This window comes from Puntigrus tetrazona, unplaced genomic scaffold (assembly GCF_018831695.1).
Source record: "Puntigrus tetrazona isolate hp1 unplaced genomic scaffold, ASM1883169v1 S000000499, whole genome shotgun sequence".
Classification (NCBI taxonomy): domain Eukaryota; kingdom Metazoa; phylum Chordata; class Actinopteri; order Cypriniformes; family Cyprinidae; genus Puntigrus; species Puntigrus tetrazona.
This window is the reverse complement of record NW_025048139.1, coordinates 97411-119287: the sequence shown is the minus strand read 5'-3', so window position 1 is coordinate 119287 and position 21877 is coordinate 97411. Positions and strand designations below refer to the sequence as shown.

General features: G+C 42.9%; 4 non-coding genes across 4 annotated transcripts; 3 read left to right on the top strand and 1 right to left on the bottom strand.

Moving 5' to 3' along the window:
* Window positions 1-10070: 10070 nt before the first annotated feature.
* trnaq-uug lies at window positions 10071-10142 on the top strand. Its single transcript has one exon. It is a non-coding gene; the product is annotated as a tRNA-Gln (tRNA).
* Window positions 10143-10635: 493 nt separating this feature from the next.
* trnap-agg lies at window positions 10636-10707 on the top strand. The gene has a single exon. It is a non-coding gene; the product is annotated as a tRNA-Pro (tRNA).
* Window positions 10708-10848: 141 nt separating this feature from the next.
* On the top strand, window positions 10849-10930 carry trnas-acu. Its single transcript has one exon. It is a non-coding gene; the product is annotated as a tRNA-Ser (tRNA).
* Window positions 10931-16137: 5207 nt separating this feature from the next.
* On the bottom strand, window positions 16138-16278 carry LOC122334196. Its single transcript, XR_006248728.1, has one exon. It is a non-coding gene; the product is annotated as a U4 spliceosomal RNA (small nuclear RNA).
* Between the last annotated feature and the right edge of the window lie 5599 nt (window positions 16279-21877).

The following is a 21877-nucleotide window of genomic DNA, read 5'->3' as shown; positions in this document are numbered from 1 at the left end:
TTTTTTTCTTCTCTCTTTTCCGGTTCGAATATGCCTTTAGTTTTGTAATTTTTTACCAATGTTTCCATTTCCTCACACAATGTCACCTCAAATGTTCCCTCTTCAGGCCATTTAGTACTCAAATTTTTTGTTCTCTTTTGCCACTTTCTGCAGAGCTTATGTATCAGTTCTTTAAGCAGAAGATGCTTTGCTCCCAATGTTTCTGCGGGAGTTGTCATCACTTCGCTATAAGTCAACCTGTCTAAAAAATAGTTTTTCCCTTCAATAGCTCTTAAAGTAAGGACTCTTAAGTATTTTTACAATAAACATCTACTGTACCCGCAAACCAAACAACAATATTCACCACTTTTATCAGCAATAGATCGTATGTATCCTCAATAAGGTTGCGACTTACTATACCAGATATGTTTTATCACCGTACTATATAGTCACCAGAACCTGTTCAAGCGATATTTAACTTTAGTCAATAACTTTAATTATGCGGTATACATTTATACATTTATACATTATATATATATATATATATATATATATATATATATATATATATATATATATATATATATATATATATATATATATATACATTATCTGACTGGTATTCAATGAGCCCAAGAGAACCCATGTTACACCTCTCTTTATCTCCTTACATTGGCTACCGATTGCAGCTCGCATCAAGTTCAAGGCACTGATGCTTGCATATAGAACAACCACAGACTCGGCACCGGTCTACTTCCACTCACTATTACAAATCTACACACCCTCTAGAAGTCTGAGATCTGCTAGTGAGCGACGCCTCGTGGTACCATCTCAAAGAGGCTCAGAAATCACTCTCCAGAACTTTCTCGTTCTCTGTTCCTGGCTGGTGGAACGTTCTTCCCGTACATATCCAGAATGCTGGATCTCTGTCAATCTTTAAGAAACTGCTGAAAACTCACATCTTTCAACAATACCTGACCTCATCACAAAAAAAAAAAAAAAAAAAAAAATACTCTCACTGTCTCTGTCTCTCTTCTCATCCCCCTTGTTTATTCCTTCCCTTCTGGCATGTACTAATTTGAACACTCCCTGTGACTGGGTGTTATAAGCACTTACTCTGTCTGTTTGTCTCTCTAAAAAATGAATCGCTGTTGTACTCTCAATTGTAAGTCGCTTTGGATAAAAGCGTCTGCAAAATGACTAAATGTAAATGTAAATGTAAATGTAAATGTATACATTCATGAACACACACTCCCTTTATTTACAGGGCTCATACAATCATCCCAACTGTGTCCCTTTATCCTATAGGGCTCATTTATTTTAACACTTACCAGCTATGTCCCTTTATGTACAGGGCTCATTCATTTAATCCCTTATCATAAGTCCCTTTATATATAGGGCTCATTTATATAATCCAAACAAGACACAACTACGAAAGGTTCATACATTCATGCTTCAGTCACATCGTACACATTCAGTTGAGCTCACACAATTAGTACCTACTTTACATAGAACAATTTCTGAACACTAAAACACAAAACAAATATTTCATAGACACTCCTCCTCAATCCAATGAAATTACCTAACAAACATGTACTCTGCCTCACTCGATACACTTCTGCTACCCAAGCGAAGACAATCTTTTTCCCAAATTTATACCTCACATGTGGCCCTTCAGACAGTCATTCAACTAACACTCATTCTAGCCCACACATAGACCTCAATTCTTTTCTTCCACTCCCTATCTAGATTTTTCAACATACCCCTTCAACAATCTATCTTTCAAATTAATAATAAACACATAAGACAAACAGAGCTAGCCCAAAATAACAAACCCCTGTGGGAATTTTCCACCTCAATTAATGTCTGGTACTGGCATGATCCAGATTTAAACAGTTTTAACCTTCTTTTCCGATCGTTATACCTTCCTTTATTGTCACTTTATGTAATCACGGGTCCTTTATCCTTTTGAATTTTTCTATTGTCTTTTTGTATTACTTTCTGCGTTTTACTTGAGTTTGAAATGTAATTAATTTGTCCAATACCCACAAAAATTGGGAATTTTAATTGCCAAGGAGGGATTTACGCTGAATTCAGGAATTTGACACCTCTCTTGGACTCACCCACAGCCGCGCTTTAATCCACCTGCAGGATTTTTCCTTTTATCTACAAATTAACATATATTCTATCTGGATTCACTGTTCTCCTCAAGTCCAAACCAACAGAAAATACAGATTACTGCATGCATTTAGTGTTTTTGGAATCAAAACCCAATTTTCTTTCAATTATAAGAATCTTTTCTTCACTTGGTTCGAATATTTTTAGAAGAACATAAGGTGTCTCACCACAGTAGGTTCTGGCGAACAACACAACCTAACTATGAAGCAAAAACTGCTTACCTTTGGCCAAGTTGTTGTGTTGTCCGTCCAAAACTCGCTCGCAGTCGTCCACCCTGTTGTCCTTTTCTATCCTGTTCGTGACGCCAATTGTTGTGGATTCCCTGGATTAAAGAAGACTCAGAGCATTAGGTTTTGATAGCAAAAATTCAGACTTTTATTGATCAATACAAGCCGAGTCTGTCTAAGGTCCACACAGAACCACTCTATAGACAGCACTCCCCCTCACCACTATTCAGGGGTTTTTATATGGTCGTCGTCACACTACCACATCACAGTAATATATGGTGGCCTCCTGTAATACCCTTGTAAATGAGGATCACAGGTGTAAGACAACAGATGTAAAATGCCAAAAACAGATGGGTTCTAAATAGTGGGGTTTTTAGCTTAGGGGTTTTTTACCATTAGTTATAATGGTAACTAAATTATATAAGATTTACTTTATATTTTGATTAGCAAAAACTTCTTCAACGGCTGCTTCTGAAGAAGCTGCTGGCGGGCTCGTCCGGGATATGAACCCGGGACCTCCTGGACACTGCGCTGCCCTGACCAGGGGGTCTTCTGCAGGAACCCCTTTTGGCACCTCCCGAGCAGAGAGAAAGGAAAAGAACATCTACAGCAACTACAAAATAAAGGAACAGCACCCTCTGCTTATCATAGTCCAGCAGGTTCTGCCAAAGAGCAACTATGTTGCTCACCTAAGCAGATAGGGCATATTATACATGGCAAATGAGAAAACAAAACACGTGCAAGTGTTGACATATGGCCGGTCAATGGGGGGAAATAAGGAAACTTGAATGTTCCTGACCTGCTGGTTGGTGAGGATCAGCGATGACTGATTCTTAAGCTCCACCAGATACTCCGCCAGGCTGTCCACTCTGTCCATGCCTGGCACACCAGCACTATCTAAAAAGCCTGAGAAAAAAAAAGACAGAAATGAGCAATATTATGACAGTTAAGTTTATACAGTTAAGTTGGACAAAAACAAATACATATATACACATTTCTAGATGTGATTTTGTTGACAAGCATCAAGTTCAGATAGTATAAAGAAGCTTCAGATCAACTTAAACTCTTTGTTTAACTTTTCCTAGCATAACAGTTCATAATCTATATTTGATATTTGTAATACAAATGTTAAAATGTTTTGTCCTTTAACTAATTATAATAAATGTTTAACAAATAAAACTATTTTATTGGCAAAACATAAATGCAATGATTTCCTGATAGAACAGAATAGAATAGAGTGTAAGAAAATATTAGGGAATACCCGTATGTTGGTAGAAAGGCTTCATTTATATGTAATGTCATAAGCAATCCAAATCAGTCTGAGTGCACATATAACAAGGTATTTACATACCACAGATTCTGATGCGCCTGGCATGGAGGAGGAAGCAGGCTGAATAAATGAAGCCGCAGCCAAGGTGGAGGAGGCAGCTGGCTGGACGGTGGAGGCAGAAGCTGGCTGGACGGTGGAGGCAGAAGCAGGCTGGACGGTGGAGGCAGAAGCTGGTTGGACGGTGGAGGCAGAAGCAGGCTGGACGGTGGAGGCAGAAGCTGGCTGGACGGTGGAGGCAGAAGCAGGCTGGGACGGTGGAGGCAGAAGCTGGCTGGACGGTGGAGGCATAAGCAGGCTGGGACGGTGGAGGCAGAAGCTGGCTGGACGGTGGAGGCAGAAGCTGGCTGGACGGTGGAGGCAGAAGCAGGCTGGACGGTGGAGGCAGAAGCAGGCTGGACGGTGGAGGCAGAAGCTGGTTGGACGGTGGAGGCAGAAGCAGGCTAGACGGTGGAGGCAGAAGCTGGCTGGACGGTGGAGGCAGAAGCTGGCTGGACGGTGGAGGCAGAAGCCAAGGTGGAGGAGGCAGCAGGCTGGACGATGGAGGCAGAAGCCATGGTGGAGGAGGCAGCTGACAAAAATGGGGAGACAGAGAAGCTTGGGTCGTTAAGACTTGACTGAGTAATGTCATCTATTTGTACTTCCCGAAGCCCTCATCCTCTTCGGCCCACGCCTTCATCCACATCCTCCAACAGGTTTTCTGTTTCCTCTGAGTCGGGGTCCAATATCAGAGGCTGTCCAGTCTGACTGAGCAGGTAGTCAACACCAAGCAGCTCCCCTATAAAAAATAAATAAATAAATAAAAAGGACACACACATACAGGATTAGTCAAAATTTTTAACACATTACTATTTTTTATGTTTTTGAAAGACGTTTTACGTGGTCAGGTTCAGCGATGAGAATAATAAAAGCAAAGACTCAGAACACTGAAAACCCACAAACCAAAAGTATTATGCAACCAGACAAGTGGATGACTTACCAGTGTATTCAGCAGGTGGCTGGAAAGATGGCACAAAAGGCCAACCGAACACCTTCAGGCTGTTGGTGTTGACATAGTGGGTCATTTCCCCGGCGTACGTGAGAAGGGACGCTGGCTTGCTGGTCACTGATGCAGCTGTCCGGTCCTGATTCCACCTGTTCAGGCCTTCCAGCAGGTAGAGCTGAAAATTCAGCGCATTTGCACTGGTTCCTAGAAGAGGAAAAAAATCATACACATAAAAATTACAAGCCTTTCGATATGAATAACAGAACTTGAAAATATTTAAAACATTACACATGTGAGACACCGACCTGGAATGAACCTGTTTAAGTGGCAGTGGAAGGACTCAAGAGACGTTGACCCTCTGGCACAACGATACCTGGTCAGGATGACCCCCGCCTTTGTGGTGGTGCCTATCTCTGTGTACAGAGGCACACCCGGCACGTCCTGAATGCACCTGACATGCCATTTCTGCACACGCCAGATGTGCTCCATGCGCACCTCATCTAGAAGTGGCACACCCATAAGGTCCCTACCATTTGCACCCCCCAGGTCCTGCAGCAGCCTCTCCATGAGGCTTATGGTGGCCTCTTCACCTTGTGTCCTCCTGCGGCAGTAAAGGCTCAGCTCCTTTTTACTGATGCTTCTGTCCACCAGGATGTCAGTAATAGCTGGCAAACCTTCCGCCATCAGCTGTTTCCTCTTTGCCTGCCGCAACAGACTGAGGTCTCCAGCGTCCCACTCAAAAATGCAGGCAGACAGGCATCGCATGAAGGTGGGATAGAGGGGATGGGCATCGGTGGTGCAGCCCACGGCCAGCCTCCTCATAAAGTGCCAGATGTCCAGCCGTATGTGAAGGTCTGGCCACTCCCCAAACCTGGTCTGCAGCTTGCTTGTCGCTCCATCACTCACGCAGCAGCCACAGTCCACATAAAGCAGCACTGGTGGTGGAATGGCATTTCCAATGGAGGTTACCCAGAGTGCTGTCCCCGTCCATGGCGGCCAGCTTCTTTGTGATCTGAAATTTACAAATGTAACAAGACTTTTATGATGTGACAACAATGAACAATAATAATAATAATGTCTTTCTGATGGTATATATTTATATAAAGGAACACTACAGAATGGAATTTTTACGTTACCTTTTTGTGGAATCCATCTTTAAGATGTTGCCAAAGATGGATGTGATGCTGGCTTTTATATGCGCAATTCTGGAGAGGATATCCCTGCCGTATATTGACAGCAGCCAATGACTGGTGGGAATGTCGATTGGCTCTGGAGGCTCCTGGCAGACCACCGGATACAGGCTGGGTCGATCGACAAAGTCAGCACACTCCCAAGATAGTGTGCCAGCCGATTCAGCCATTCCTCTCCATGGTTCTCTTTCAACTGCCGCACCAATCGAGCTGGACTGTGGCCTAGCGTCCGGTCCCAAAGCAGCCTAATGACACGGATGTCACAGGCATACCTGAAAATGTTAATTTTGGATAATTATTTGCATGTTCATTGTGGAGTCGTTTCAGTCTTCACAAAAGCCATCTTTAGACTACTTTACCACTGACTTACTTGCATGTCAGAATCAGCTGGAACATTTTCTGGTGCGGCAGGTCGAGCTGGTCCCGGACAGTCTGGCTTGTTGACAGATAGTTTTGAGAACACACAGTACACCTGAGTGTCTCTGTCACCAGCAGGTAGTACCTGTCAATATCCAGGACCTTCCTGGCCCTTTTGTGGACATCATAACCTGTTAGGTTCTTGTTACAAGCCGGACAGTGAACCATCACCTTCCACAGGAGGTAGGGCATCCACACCATTAGCCGATGGGTAAAGAACTGGTCAGGTGTTGGTGTCTGGTGGTAAATGAGGGCCGGGATGGGAGGCTCATACCACAGCTTCAAATCTGGCCGCAGCTTGCCAGAGTGAAATAAAGTGTTGGCAATCCACCTTTGGTCCTGCACAGGGATGGTCTTGCCTAATTCAACTGGTAGCCTGACTGAAGCTGAGTCCTCTGCAGGGGCTGGCTGGACTCTTCTAGGCTCCTCCTGTTTGGATGAAAATTAGATTTTTGTGTAAATGAAGCCTGCACTACTATACACTACAGTCAATAAATTGGTGATAATATACTCACAGAGAATGGAGCAGGAATATGGGTCTGCAGTAAGGATGGGCTGGGAGGTCTCGGAGAGGAAGAAGAAGAGCTTGCCGTCCTCACAGAGGATGGAGAAGGTGAGGGGCTGGGAGGAGAAGCACTTGGGGTCCTCACCGAGGATGGAAAAGGACGAGGGGTTCTCACAGTGATAACGGTTGGAGTCCTCACAGAGGATGGAGAAGGTGAGGGGCTGGGAGGAGAAGCACTTGGGGTCCTCACCGAGGATGGAAAAGGGCGAGGGGTTCTCACAGTGGCCACGGTTGGAGTCCTCACAGAGGATGGAGAAGGTGAGGGGCTGGGAGGAGAAGCACTTGGGGTCCTTACAGAGGATCGAGAAGGGCTGGGGTCTTCCGTTCTACTAAATTGGGCTTTAGTGAAGACAACTGTGACCCACTATACCGTGATTTAGTGAACTAAAAAAAGAAACAAAGTTAACATCATCATGCAACTAGGTGGTCATCTAAGATACGTTCATTATTTTTTTATTATACAGTTTAATTGGAGTCTATTATGTACTTGTGTGTGTGTGTGTGTGTGTGTGTGTGTGTGTGTGTGTGTGTGTGTGTGTGTGTGATTCTGAATGATTACAAAAAGAGATGGGATGGAGATGGGAGGATTGGAAGAGGAGTGACTTCCAGCTAGGATTGCACATAACATGATTTTAGGGGCGGTAGAGAAGGGGGCTTAGAGCTAATGGATGTGGAACAGCGAAAAATGCTTTGAGAGTAAAAATTGTCAAGAAATACATGCAACAAGAAAACATAACGGAGTGGAAAAAACTATGAGATTCTTTCTAAACAAATGTGGACATTTTAATATAGGGGATGGAATTCTATGTATGAAAACGAAAATTTGGATGACGGAAGGATTACCAGAGTTTTATAGAGAAATTTTTAGTGCCTGGGGAAAGTTTTTAATGAAAATTGAGTATAATCCGTATAGAAGAGAAAACATTTTAAATCAACCTCTGTTCTTAAACAAAAACATTTTGAAACAAGGCAAAGAAATGTGTTTTAAAAAATGGATGGAAGTGGGGATAACAAGAGTGAGAGATATTTTGTATGAGTTTAAAAAAAGTTTTTTACCAACACAGTATATCATAGATACAATGGAAATGGCAAAAGAAGAATACAGTAAACAACAAACAACAAACAAATATGGAGACATCAAGAATGCAATACCAAAAGATTGGATTAAAAGAATAGAGTGCATGTAAGAGGATCCAAAAGAGGAACATTTATGTGAAACTGGGGGAAAATTTATGTGATTTTAACGAATGTACTGTTAAAAAAATTTATTGTGTGTTTAGAGAGTTTTAAATAAGTATTGGTTAGAAAAATTCAAATATTTGAAAGAAGAGTGTATATGGAGAAATTTGAGGGGAAGATGTGGGAACAAAATTGGAATGCTTGGAGTATTCTATAAGACATAAAGTTGTTTTTACTGAGGTTATTTTAAACAAAATTGGTTTACAACAAAATGCTATGTGTAAAGTATGTCAAGAAAAAGAGGAGGGATTTTAAACGTGTTTATATTGTAAAAAGAATTGGAAAGGTTTATAAGAAAATGTAAATGGGTGATTAGAGACTTAACTGAGGAGTGGGATGAAAATGTAATTCAATGGAGCAGAGTGGTGATGTTTGGTAAAAATTTATTAATCTATGGGTATTGCTAATGAAAGGTGCAATATGGGAGAGAAGAAATGTGGCCAAGAAAGAAGAAATTGTGTTGGATGTTTGGACTGTACTTAAAAGGAAAACGAAAGCTTACATAGAAAACCTTTATGTGTATTTTAAAAGTGAAAATATGTTAGATGACTTTTATGTTGTTTTTACACCAAAAGTTTACTGTGTTTTAAAAGATTTAATGTGGAAACTGCCCGGAAGCAAATAACTTTTACTAGTCTTTTTAATGTATTTAATTGACTTAATTTTCATAATAAAAAAAAAAAAAAAAAAAAAGGTTAGGATTCGGTGCTCACACCACCGCGGCCCGGGTTTGATTGCTGGTCAGGGAACTTCGTTTTGCCATCTGTAGTCACGCTGTGACAGAAGCTCGGAAAGGCCACGTCGAAAATCAAATGGCGGACATGGCAAAAAAGTAAAAGAACTCCTTCGAGCCAGAGACTTAAAGATTACAACCTCCTTTCCTACAGTCCTCCGCTCTTCCAACTGAGCTATAGAAGGCACGCGGCGTGAGAGCAGATCCTCATTTTTTCAGCTTTCTGCAGACCAATGACCCCGGGAAAAGAAGCTTCCGGCGAACAAACTGCTCGTTTGAAGAAGGAAGCAATGAGCAAAACATCCTTCCCATTCCGGCTGTCGAACTCGGGCCGCCTGGGTGAACACCAATAATCCTCACAGCTAGAACATATGGAAACAGACTGAGGAGTGTGGCGGAATTCTGGGCCAATTTACATGCGTGTGGCCGGCCCGCGGATTTCGTAGAGGTCTTTAGCTTTTGTTGTGGGATTTTAAAAGGAAGTAAGACTAGAATTACGCGAAGACACAAAGTGATGGCAGAACAGATATTGAGGAAAATTGAGAAATTATCCCTGAAATGGAGATGCAATTTGAATAGTATACGTGGCGGATTATTAGTTGAGTTTGATTTAGTTGACAAGTTTTTCTCTGTGCCCAGGTGGCAGCAAGGAATAAATCAACATAAAGAGAGAGCGAGCCAGCAGTCGAACCTAGAATCTTCTGATCTGTAGTCAGACGCGTTATCCATTGCGCCACTGATTGTGCTTGTACCAGAGTTTTCAGCTGTGGACGTGACGGGGTCAGTTTTCAATCCATTCAGAGACCGCCTGTCATTTGTTTGCCTATGATTCTCGCTTAGGGTGCGAGAGGTCTCGGCTTCAAATCCCGGACGAGTTCTGTTCTGTTCTCTTTGACACTGCTAGGCACTTGTTTTCTGTCAATGACTGTTTTTTCCATTTTGACTCCTCCTTTCAGGTCTTCTTCCAAAGAGTCGCTGCGGATTTGCCATCGACCAGAGGACCCAGTATTAATCTTAGCTCAGTCGCAGGGTTACCTCCCGCATCCACCCTACCATTTACAGCCGTTGTACTGTACTGCACCCCAGGTGTATCGTTTGGGCACAGTTCTGAAGCTTGCAGGTTTCAGCCTTTTCTACCTTGCCAAAAAAAGTGCTGACACCCTACTGATGCTACCAATTTGACGGTGGCACTTTCCATCTCGTCACTCTCTCTCTCCACAGACTCCCCTGGGTTCCATGGTGTAACGGTCAGCATTCTGGACTTTGAATCCAGCGATCCGAGTTCAAATCTCGGGGGAACCTCTGTGTCATCTTGCCAGAGAAGAAAAGTCAACCGAATCCCTTGAGAGATGCTTGCTTTTGTGGCCTTCTGAGCACAAGTGACTGCAGCTGGGGTTCCATGGTGTAATGGTTAGCACTCTCGACTCTGAATCCAGCGAACCGAGTTCTAATCTCGGTGGGACTTGTTTTAGATGAAGAACTGACCGAGAGCTCAAACTCTGAGGGCCATCTGACCATTTAAGCAGCATCTTCCCTAAAATCCATCTACATGTTAGACCCAGCCCCAGTTTTCAATCCATTCAGAGACTTTGATGCTGTGTCGAGGGGTTCAATTATTTCCATGTTAGTTCGCGTTCCTTATTTGTCTTTCATTGCTTGTGTTTAACTACTTTCATGACAAAATTCCCTTATTTTGTAGTTGCTGTAGATGTTCTTTTCCTTTCTCTCTGCTCGGGAGGTGCCAAAGGGGGTTCCTGCAGAAGACCCCATGGTCAAGGCAGCGCAGTGTGCAGTAGGCTCGTTGGTCTAGGGGTATGATTCTCGCTTAGGGTGTGAGAGGTCCCGGGTTCAAATCCTGGACGAGTCTGCCAGCAGCTTCTTCAGAAGCAGCAGTCTGTTCTGTTCTCTTTGACACTGCTAGGCACTTGTTTTCTGTCAATGTCTGTTCTTTCCATTTTGACTCCTCCTTTCAGGTCTTCTTCCAAAGAGTCGCTGCAGCCAGGCCATTGACGAGGTGGCCGAGTGGTTAAGGCGATGGACTACTAATCCATTGTGCTCTGCACGCGTGGGTTCGAATCCAATCCTCGTCGCTTGGTGTCTTTCCAGGTGGCCAACCCAGAGCTCTGCAGCTTTGTTTTCTGACACAGGCCATTCACTTCTTTGTGTGCCCTACTAACGAGCTGATGATAAGGGGCGTGTCTGGATTCAATCAATCAATCATTTTTATTTATATAGTGCTTTTAACAACACATGTTGCATCAAAGCACTGTACAGTATAATGACAGGGATGTATAATGACGAGAGTGACCAATTTCTTATTAAATGCAGAGACGGTCTCTGTAGTCAATTCAACGATAATCACTAGAAGTTAAGTGTCCCCAACCAATCAAGCCAGAGGTGACAGCGGCAAGGAAACAAAACCCCATGCATACAGAATGGAGAAAAAAAAACCTTGGGAGAAACCAGACTCAGTTGGGGTCAGTTCTCCTCTGACCGGACGCCCAGCACTTAACCTCCAGTTCAATTTTAAATGCAACTGTGTCAGGTAGTGTAAATGACTTAGTGTGTGTGTGTATGTGTGTGTGCATCAGGATCTGGTGATTGGTCCACGGGGCGCATCTAGGTGTTCTGGTCTCTGATGAACATAATCTCTGTGTGCTGATCCACCATCTAGTCTGGATACAAACTGTGAAAGCAGATTGAGAAAGAGACAGGACTAATATCAGCGTAGATGCCAATTTTTTTACGATGTCACAAGTACATCGTATTGTAGGAGTAGTGTTCCCGGTTCCAGCAAATCTAAGTAATGCAGCCTAAAAATCCTTTAACGGATTTAAATAATAAAAGTGTGTTGGTGTGTTATGTGTAGGCTAAGTTAAAAAGATGTGTCTTTAATCTAGATTTAAACTGGCAGAGTGTGTCTGCTTCACGAACAGAGTTAGGGAGATTGTTCCAGAGTTTAGGTGCAAAATAGGAAAAGGATCTGCCGCCCGCAGTTGATTTTGATATTCTAGGTATTATCAAATGGCCAGAGTTTTGAGAATGCAGCGGACGTGCAGGACTATAATGTGATAAGAGCTCGCTCAAGTATTGAGGAGCTAAACCATTCAGGGCTTTATAGGTAATTAATAAGATTTTAAAATCTATCCGATGTTTGATAGGGAGCCAGTGCAGTGTTGACAGAACCGGGCTAATATCATCATGCTTCCTAGATCTAGTAAGGACTCTGGCTGCTGCGTTTTGGACTAGCTGAAGTTTGTTTATTAAGCGTGCAGAACAACCACCCAATAAAGCATTACAATAATCTAACCTCGAGGTCACAAACGCATGAATTAATATTTCTGCAATAGAGGTTGAAAGCATAGGTCGTAATTTAGAAATATTTTTAAGATGGAAAAACTCAGTTTTACAGATGCTAGAAACATGATTTTCGAAGGAAGGATTGCTGTCAAACAGCACACCTAGGTTCCTAACTGATGATGAAGAATTAACAGAGCAGCCATTAAGTGTTAGACAGTGTTCTAGATTATTATATGTGGGGTTTTTAGGTCCAATTATTAGCCCCTCTGTTTTTCAGAATTTAGCATTAAGAAGTTACTCATCATCCAGCTTTTTATATCGACTATGCATTCTGTTAGATTCTCAATTTGGTGTGTATCACCAGGCTGCACTGAAATATAGAGCTGAGTATCATCAGCATAGCAATGAAAGCTAACACCATGACTCCTGATAATATCTCCCAGAGGTAACATGTATAGGTTGAAAAGTAACGGTCCTAGCACTGAGCCTTGAGGAACTCCATATTTCACTTGTGATTGATATGATACCTCCTCATTTAATGCTACAAACTGATAGCGCTCAGATAGATATGATTTAAACCATGCTAAGGTGCTTCCTCTAATGCCAACATAGTTTTCTAGTCTATCCAAGAGAATGTTGTGATCGATAGTATCGAATGCTGCGCTAAGATCTAATAGCACTAATAACGAGATAAAATCACGATCAGATGATAGAAACAGGTCATTAGTAACTCTAATGAGAGCAGTCTCAGTACTATGGTACGGTCTAAAACCTGATTGGAAATCCTCACAGACACCATTTTTTTCTAAAAAGGAATACAGTTGTGAGATACTACCTTTTCTAGTTTTTTTTGACAGAAAACGGAGATTAGAGATTGGTCTGTAATTTACTAAGTCTTTGGGATCAAGATGTGGTTTCTTAATAAGAGGCTTAACTACAGCCAGTTTGAAGGTTGTGGGAACATGTCCTAATGACAATGATGAATTAATAATGTTCAAAATAGGATCTATGACTTCTGGAAGCAAATCTTTTAATAGTTTAGATGGAACAGGGTCTAACATACATGTTGCTGGTTTAGATGATTTAACAAGTTTGTACAAGTGTTCTTCTCCTATAATAGAGAAAGAGTGTAATTTTTCCTCAGGGGTTCTAAAGCTAACTGTAGTTGACAGCTGCATAGTTACAATTTTATCTCTGATGGTATCAATCTTAGAAGTAAAGAAATTCATAAACTCATTGCAGCTATACTCTTGGGAATATTAGCACCTGTTGACGTCTTATTTTTGTTAATTTAGTTACTGTACTGAATAAATACCGGGGGTTGTGTTTGTTTTCTTCTAAAAGGGATGAAAAATAATCAGATCTTGCAATGTTTAATGCTTTTCTGTATGACAGCATACTCTCCCGCCAGGCAGTACGAAATTTAGTTTTCTCCACCTGCGCTCCATTTTCTTTTATCTTTTTTAAGTGCAAAGGAGCAACTGTATCTAAAGTGCTAGAAAAAAGAGAGTGCATAGTTTCTGTTATATCATCAAGTTTTTGCGTCGTATTGGATGAGCTAAGGAATTGAGATAAGTCAGGAAGGTTATTTAGAAAGCTATCTTTTGTGGTGGAAGTGATGGTTCTACCATACTTGTAATAAGGTGCAGAGTTTACAGGTTTAACTATACAGAGTTCACACAAGACTAGATAGTGATCTGAAATGTCATCACTTTGCTGCAGTACTTCAACCATTTTAACATCAATTCCATGTGACAGTATTAGATCTAGAGTATGATTTCTACAATGAGTAGGTCCAGAGACGTGTTGTCTAACCCCAACGGAGTTCAAAATGTCTAAGAAAGCTGATCCTAATGAGTCTTTTTCATTATCAACATGGATATTAAAATCGCCAACAATTAAGACTTTATCTGCAGCCAGTACTAACTCAGTTAGAAAATCAGCAAATTCTTTAATGAAATCTGTGCTGTGCCCTGGTGGCCTGTATACAGTAGCCAGTACAAACATGACAGAAGATTTATCACTAGCACATGATTCTGTAGATAATGTTATATGCAGCACGAAAACTTCAAATGAGTTATACTTAAAGCCTGCCCTTTGAGAAGTACTAAGAATATTGTTATAAATTGTAGCAACACCTCCCCCTCTACCTTTTAAACGTGGCTCATTTTTATAGAAATAATTTTGGGGGGTAGATTCATTTAGCGTAATATAATCATCTGGTTTTAGCCAGGTTTCTGTCAAACAAAGCAAATCTAGCTTCTGATCTTTGATCAAAACATATACGTAAAGGGCTTTTGTGGAAAGTGATCTAATATTTAGCTTGAGCCAAGTTTTATCGTTTTGCTTATTTGAATTATAGGTAGTTTATAGGTAGTCTCTGCATATTCTATTTCGGGGAACAGACACAGTCTCTATAGTGTGATAACTAGGTGAAAGAGTCTCTATGTGTTGAGAATTAACTGCCTTCTGTGACGTGATGCAGCTAGCAGACGGTCGGTTTAGCCGGTCTGTCTGCTTCCTGACCTGGGCACTAGTTGGTCATGTTGGAGCTATAAGACTATATGCCATATTTCTAGATAGAAGAGCAGCACCACCCCAGGAGGGATGAAGACCATCTCTTTTCAACAGGTCAGGTCTGCCCCAGAAACTCATCCAATTGTCTATAAAGCCTATGTTGTTCTGCGGGCACCACTTAAACATCCAGCCATTGAGACCCAGCAGTCTGCTGTAAATCTCATCACCCCGGTAAGCAGGGAGGGGACCGGAGCATATTACATTGTCCGACATCGTGCTTGCAAATTCACACACCTCTTTAATATTATTTTTAGTGATCTCCGACTGGCGAAGTCGAACACCATTAGCGCCGGCGTGAATAACAATCTTACGAAATTTCCGTTTAGCATTAGCCAGCACTTTTAAATTTGACAAGATGTCAGGACGCTCTGGCTCGGTAAGCATTGGACTACAGTGGCTGGTGTCTCTATTTTCACGTTCCGTACAATAGAATCGACAATTACTAGAGCACTTTGATCAGGTTTCTCAGTGGGTGCGACACTGAGTGGGGAGAACCTGTTTGATGTTCTAATCGGAACGGAAGAGCGGTGTTTTGACCCGTGACTAGCCCGCCTCACGGTCACCCAATTGCCCTGCTGCACGGGCTCTGAAGCTGGAACCGAACAATGTACATGATTCACTGTACTAGTCACATCCAAAGAAGTATCTACAGCCCTCGCATTCTTACTGTCCTCAATTAAAATTTGGATGCGTGTCTCTAATTCTAAAACCTTCTCTGTCAGCCTAGCTATTTCCCTGCATTTATCACACGTAAATCCTGATCGCTAACAGAGAAGGATAAGCTATACATGTGACAGACGGTGCAAGTGACGATGCAGGGAGAAGCCGATTACTCACGTAAGGATTCACTTACCACTCTTGTTTTGATGAGCTTGTGAAAATGGAGCGAACGAGTGCAAGGAACAAATGAACAGGAGCGGAAAAGCCCACAATAGGCGCGAAAACACGTGTGAGAGCAAAAGTGAATCGGCTAACGAGTACTAACTCACCGCCGAGTTTTAGATTAAAGCGAACGAACTAACAGCAGTCTAATTAGTTAGATTAATTTGATCGTATTAACCGTACAGTTAAATTATATTTGATCGCTAGGGAAAAGGTGATAAATTGAAAAGCGAAGCTACACGCAGCTACAAACAAACCAACCTCTCTGCAGACAGGAGCCAATTTTGACAGGATTGGACTGCTTAGCCGTTTTGCTCTACACACGTGGGTTTGGAAGACCATCCTCACCGGTCAATTCTTGTCCAATTCTTTTTAGAATCCAATCTGGCAAACACCATCGCTTTACACCTTTCGTTCATCTTCCTTGTACGACACGCTCAATGCACTTCCTCTGCTGCACAAAGGTCAAAAACCTGCACGTGATTGAAAAAAGAGAAGAGAAAGAAGAAGAGCTTATCCTTTTCAACCAAACGCAAAGCCTCCGGAGAGGCTGGCAAAAATTGCCAAGGCTGACTGTATTTCAAGTCATCCCGGCAAGGTATTGGGTAAAGTTTTCAACCAGCAATGATTGCACCTCGGATGAGCCTCATAGACTACAATATTGCCTCTGCGAAAGAATGCCCACGAGGGCGCGACCTCTCCAGCCCAAGTGGACGTGGACCGACAGGGTGGTAACAAGCTTCAAACTGCCGTGCAGTCAGCCTTCTGGCCTGGGAGGCTGCACGGAGTGTCTGCTAACCCAGAGGACCCAGTATTCATCTTAGCTCAGTCGCAGGGTTACCTCCCGCATCCACCCTACCATTTACAACACGTTACGCTGGATCCCGGTCTGCCCGTCTCAGCATGGGAGCGCTTGCTTTTAAAATCGTTCCCCATCTCCTTTGCCCTAGAGATATTTCACCACAACCCAGCTGCAGTTCTTACATCTATTTAACTGCCCGCAGCTGTCACCCGGTCTGACTGGTTTTGTTTTTCTCTCCTTTCCTGCCACCCCTTGTTTTGAGAAAGGCAGAGGCCACGCCCCCTTTTGCAATAGGTCTCCGGTGCCATGGACAGGTGTGTCCAGCCCCTTGCCTCAGCGGACGCTGCCGTGTACTGTACTGCACCCCAGTACAGCACGGTATGCGAGGTGTCGAGAGGCGACTCGATCGCCCTACCACCTTGGCGAGCTCGCAGGGACCCGAAGGGTACACATCCCATACAGCAACGACCAAAGAAGGGAGTTTTTGTCATGATAGTAGTTAAACACAAGCAATTAAACACAAATAATTCTCTGGCAAGAAGACAGCTGCCTACTGCCCGGGATCGAACCAGAGACCTTTAGATCTTCAGTCTAACGCTCTCCCAACTGAGCTATTTCCCACGTCCTTGGCGTTATTAGCACCACGCTCTAACCAACTGAGCTAACCGGCCTGTCTTTGGCAGTTTCTCTGCCCACTTGATGCTTGTGACAAAACAGCTTCAAAGTAAGCCCTTCTAAGGGCTCGTCCGGGATTTGAACCCGGGACCTCTCGCACCCAAAGCGAGAATCATACCTCCGTTATTGGCAATTGCAGCAAGAGGGCTCAAGAGACATTGCAGTTTAATGCTGATGGGAACATCTACAACAAAGAACGTGAGGCTGAAGGCTACACTGCAGCTCCGGTACAGTTCATTCTGTTTTCATAAATTCCAAGGTCTGTAATGCTTCCCTCCTCAAGATAACGCTCACACTTGTTTCCGTTGAGTTTAAAAGTTTCAATTTTTTTGGGAACACTCGCCCTTCACGCAACCAGTAAATAGCTCTCAGGTTTTGCTGAGATTTAAACTCGTACAGCTAGATTCAGATCCCTGATTGCTAACCTTTACAACGTGGAACCAAGCGACCTCAGTAGGGTGCCTGCACTTTTTTTGGCAAGGTAGAAATGGTTGGAAACCTGCAAGCTTCAGAACTGTGCCCAAACGATACACCAAGGAATCCACTGCCGAAATCCAAGATCAAACTAGAGACCTTCAGATCTTCAGCCTATCTAAGCTATGGCCAGAGCGGCTCTTTATAAGGTGACCTGACAGGAGGAGTCAAAATAGAAATAACAGACACACAATATAACACACTTCAAACATGTCTCAGTATATAACAGTAAACATACACCATACCTGCAGAAACAGAGCACACATTAATTTGTTGGACACACGTCTCTCTCTCTCTTCTTCACTCTGCTCAGACAGATAGAGAAGCTCATGAGCTATACCAGTAACAGTAAAGCATTCAAATACGCGATCATTTACATTCATTTTCATGTCATCACAGCCTTACATTACGTTTAGACGTTTATCTTATGAAATAACACGTTGAACTCATTTAGCGCGTTCTTACCAGGCTCTCATTAACAGAGCGAGAGAGAATGCATCTGACCCCGTCAGCGGCGAATCTAATTCTAAAATGGCGCTGTCAGCGCACCGCACGAGGTATCATGTGCGTCACTAATATGCGCTCCTAATAACACAAAATTTGGCAAAACTGGTTCCATGTAAAATAATTATGTACACTTCAACTTATCTCAGAACACAATAAATGTAAACAAAAGAAAAAAGTTTTGCTGAAGTTCACATTGAATATTGTATAATTATTAACCTAGCTACATACTCCCCCCTGAACTTCACAAAACTTGTTTATCAGGGTGCAATATGAAAAGTTCTCAGAGGAAACTCAAACTGTCAATGAATAGACTGGTCACAGCAGCATATATGCTTCCCACTCCACAGGAAAGTAGTCCAAACAGGTTGATCAGGCCTATGAAGAACCACTTGCAATAAAGGTGCCCTAAACACCAGTATAACGACCTTAGTAAAAGACAGTGATTTGTAAACTCAGTATCCTATGTACTTCAGAGAAAATACAAAAAAAACAATAGTACAACAACTCCAGAATGTGACCTCAGCATAAGTACCAATTTGATTTAAGACATTAAAGATCTTGTAAACGCACTGAAAGAACTTGTTGTCTTCACATTTTGAGACATGTTTTGAATTAACCTGTTCACAGGCTTCACAAGGCGTCCAAGTCTGGTTCTAACTTGTAATGGAACTTGGACAGAAGATGAATCCACAGATTTAGAAGTAAGACCACCCTCACTAACTAGCTCTTCCGGTGATAAGGGTGTTTGTGTGTCAGTCTCTGTTCTATTGGGATGAACGGTGACATCTTCACAACACAAAGGGTTACCTTCTACTGCACCAAAATCTGTCCTTGTAGATTTTGGGTTCACTGCCAATGAAGGAACACTTTCTGACCTAAAGGAAAGACTGATTGAGACATCATCTGAAGCTACAGTCTTTGCAACCCAACTTTCAGTTCGATCAGCATTGCTGCAGGCTGAGTTGGGTTTTTCAGCATCACTCAATGTTACTCCACTACAATCATCATCTGGTTCACTGTCATCGCTAAATGTGGGTTCAAAGTCTTCAACCTCAATTGGCAAAAAGTTAGTTTGAAGGAGCAAGTTTCTATGAACAGTTTTTTCCTGACCACTGTGGGGTTGCGGATGCGATAGGTGTGGCATTGAGGGTTGGAAGCAACAACAATATAAGGTGTGGACTGCCATTTGCCAGTTTTCTCCTTCCACGTTCTCCTTTGTTTGCCACCAAGACCTGGTCACCAACTTCAATACTGCATCCTCTTGTCTTCTTGTTATACAGGTCAGCTTGCCACCTTTGACTAGCTTCAGCATTGCTTTGAGCAAGAGACAAGGCTTCTTTCAAATCGTCCCTCAGGCGTCTCACGCACGTGTCATAATCAGTGATGGCACAGTCCCTTTCTATTCCACTGAACATCACATCAACAGGAAGCTTGGGGATCCTGCCATACATCAGATAGAATGGTGCGTAGCCAGTCGATTCATGAGCTGTGCAGTTATAAGCAAAGGTCAAGGTTTGCAACATCTGTGGCCACTTTTGTTTGCTCCTTGGTGGCAACGCTCTGATCATGTTACCCAGGGTTCTGTTAAAACGTTCCGCTTGACCATTGCCCATTGGGTGATATGCTGTTGTTCTGGACTGCTGAACCAGCAATTTCAAGGAGGTCACGAATTAGTTGGCTCTCAAAGTTGGCACCTTGATCAGAATGGGTCCTCTCTGGAAAGCCAAAAACACAGAAAAGCTTGTCCCATAACATCTTTGCCACTTGCTTAGCAGATTGGTCTTTACAAGGGAAAGCACAGGCCATCTTAGTAAAATGGTCAGTTATGACCAGGACGTCCACACTGCGACCACTGCAATTTTCCGCAGACCAAAAGTCTATGCAGACCAATTCCAGTGGGCATGATGTTTTAATGCTTTCCAGTGGAGCTCTTCCTTCAGGTTCAGGTGTTTTGCTCACTACACACCGCTTACAACATTTAACATGATCACGCACATCCCGCTCTAAACCAATCCAGAAGAACCTTTGTCTCGCAAGGGATAAAGTCCTACCCTGACCTTGATGCCCAGCTTCGTTGTGAATCCCATGAAGAACCTGCCTCACAAGAGAAGTCGGAACAGCATATTGCCATCTCTTCTTTCCCATCAGGACATCTTTAGACACCCTGTACAATACTCCATCAAGTATCCGCACACACTAAGTCATTTACACTACCTGACACAGCTGCGTTTAAAATTGAACTGGAGGTTAAGTGCTGGGCGTCCGGTCAGAGGAGAACTGACCCCAACTGAGTCTGGTTTCTCCCAAGGTTTTTTTTTTCTCCATTCTATATGCATGGGGTTTTGTTTCCTTGCCGCTGTCGCCTCTGGCTTGCTTGGTTGGGGACACTTAACTTCTAGTGACTATCGTTGAATTGACTACAGAGACCGTCTCTGCATTTAATAAGAAATTGGTCACTCTCGTCACTATATATCCCTGTCATTATACTGTACAGTGCTTTGATGCAACCTGTGTTGTTAAAAGCGCTATATAAATAAAAATGATTGATTGATTGATTGATCTTAAATTTCTCCCACTGTTTCAGGTTTTTGAGCACCTCAAATGACTCTCCTGCTCTTTCCCGTCTGGATGGCCTCTGTCCTCTACTCACATAGAACAGAACTCTTGACAAGACCTTGTCATCTTGCTGCTTCTTTTGTAACTCATTCAGTGAGAACACTGGCAGTGGACTGGGAACCGAAGACAGCAATTGGTGGGTATCCTGAGTGAGCCATTGGACCGCTCTACCAGACGTTCCTACTTCCCACTGTGAATGAACATCAAGGGCTGCTGACACTTCGTCACAATTAAGTGAACAGTGCTCTAGCACCTCACAGGGATAACATTCAACAGTGCAAAGGTTTGCACTTAACCTAAAGGCATCTTGGATGGTGTCTTCTTGAACTTTTTCCGCCTCCTTCAACAGAAGACCATATGGCTCAGACATCAGTCTTTGGCCAACACTCTGACGAATAAAAGGTCGCCTACTTAGAGCATCCGCAACCACATTTCTGCTGCCAGGAATGTATTGAATACTAAAGTTATATGGGGCCAGCGTAGACACCCACCTCTGCTCACATGCATCAAGTTTAGGCTTGGTCAAGATGTATGTTAGCGGATTGTTGTCCGTCCAGACTGTGAAATCGTGCCCTTTCAGCCAGTGACTGAACTTGTCCCAGACGGACCACTTCAGAGCCAGAAATTCCAGACAATGGGCAGGGTACTTGGTTTGTGCACCGGTGAGGGTTTTGCTGGCAAAGGCGATGGGACGAGCCTTGGTTTCACCTTCCGGTACTTGCGAAAGTACCGCCCCTCGCTCATCAAGGAAGCATCCGTACATAAAATGAATGGTCTGCTGAAATCAGGATGAGCCAGCACAACAGACTCTAACAAGGATGACTTCAATTTCTGGAACGCTTCACTGTGTTTCTGTGTCCAGTCAACAGGGTTCAGTTTTTTTAAATTTACACCACCTCTTAGAGAAACTTTTTGTCCTTTTGGTGCTGCCGTTAGGTTGAACAAAGGGCTTTGCGGACGCTGGAACAGTTCGGGATAAACTTTTGATAATACATCACCATCCCCAGAAATGACTTGATTTTTTTTTTTTTGTGAGGCGTCACTCCATCTGGCATCATCAGGTCTGCTTCAGACACAGCTGATATGGCACTGACCTTATCTGGATCCGTTGACACTCCACTTCCATCAATAATGTGGCCCAGAAATTTAACGCTTCTCCTCAGAAAATTTCTTAGGGGCCAACTTTAGGCTGTGCTCCTGAGTC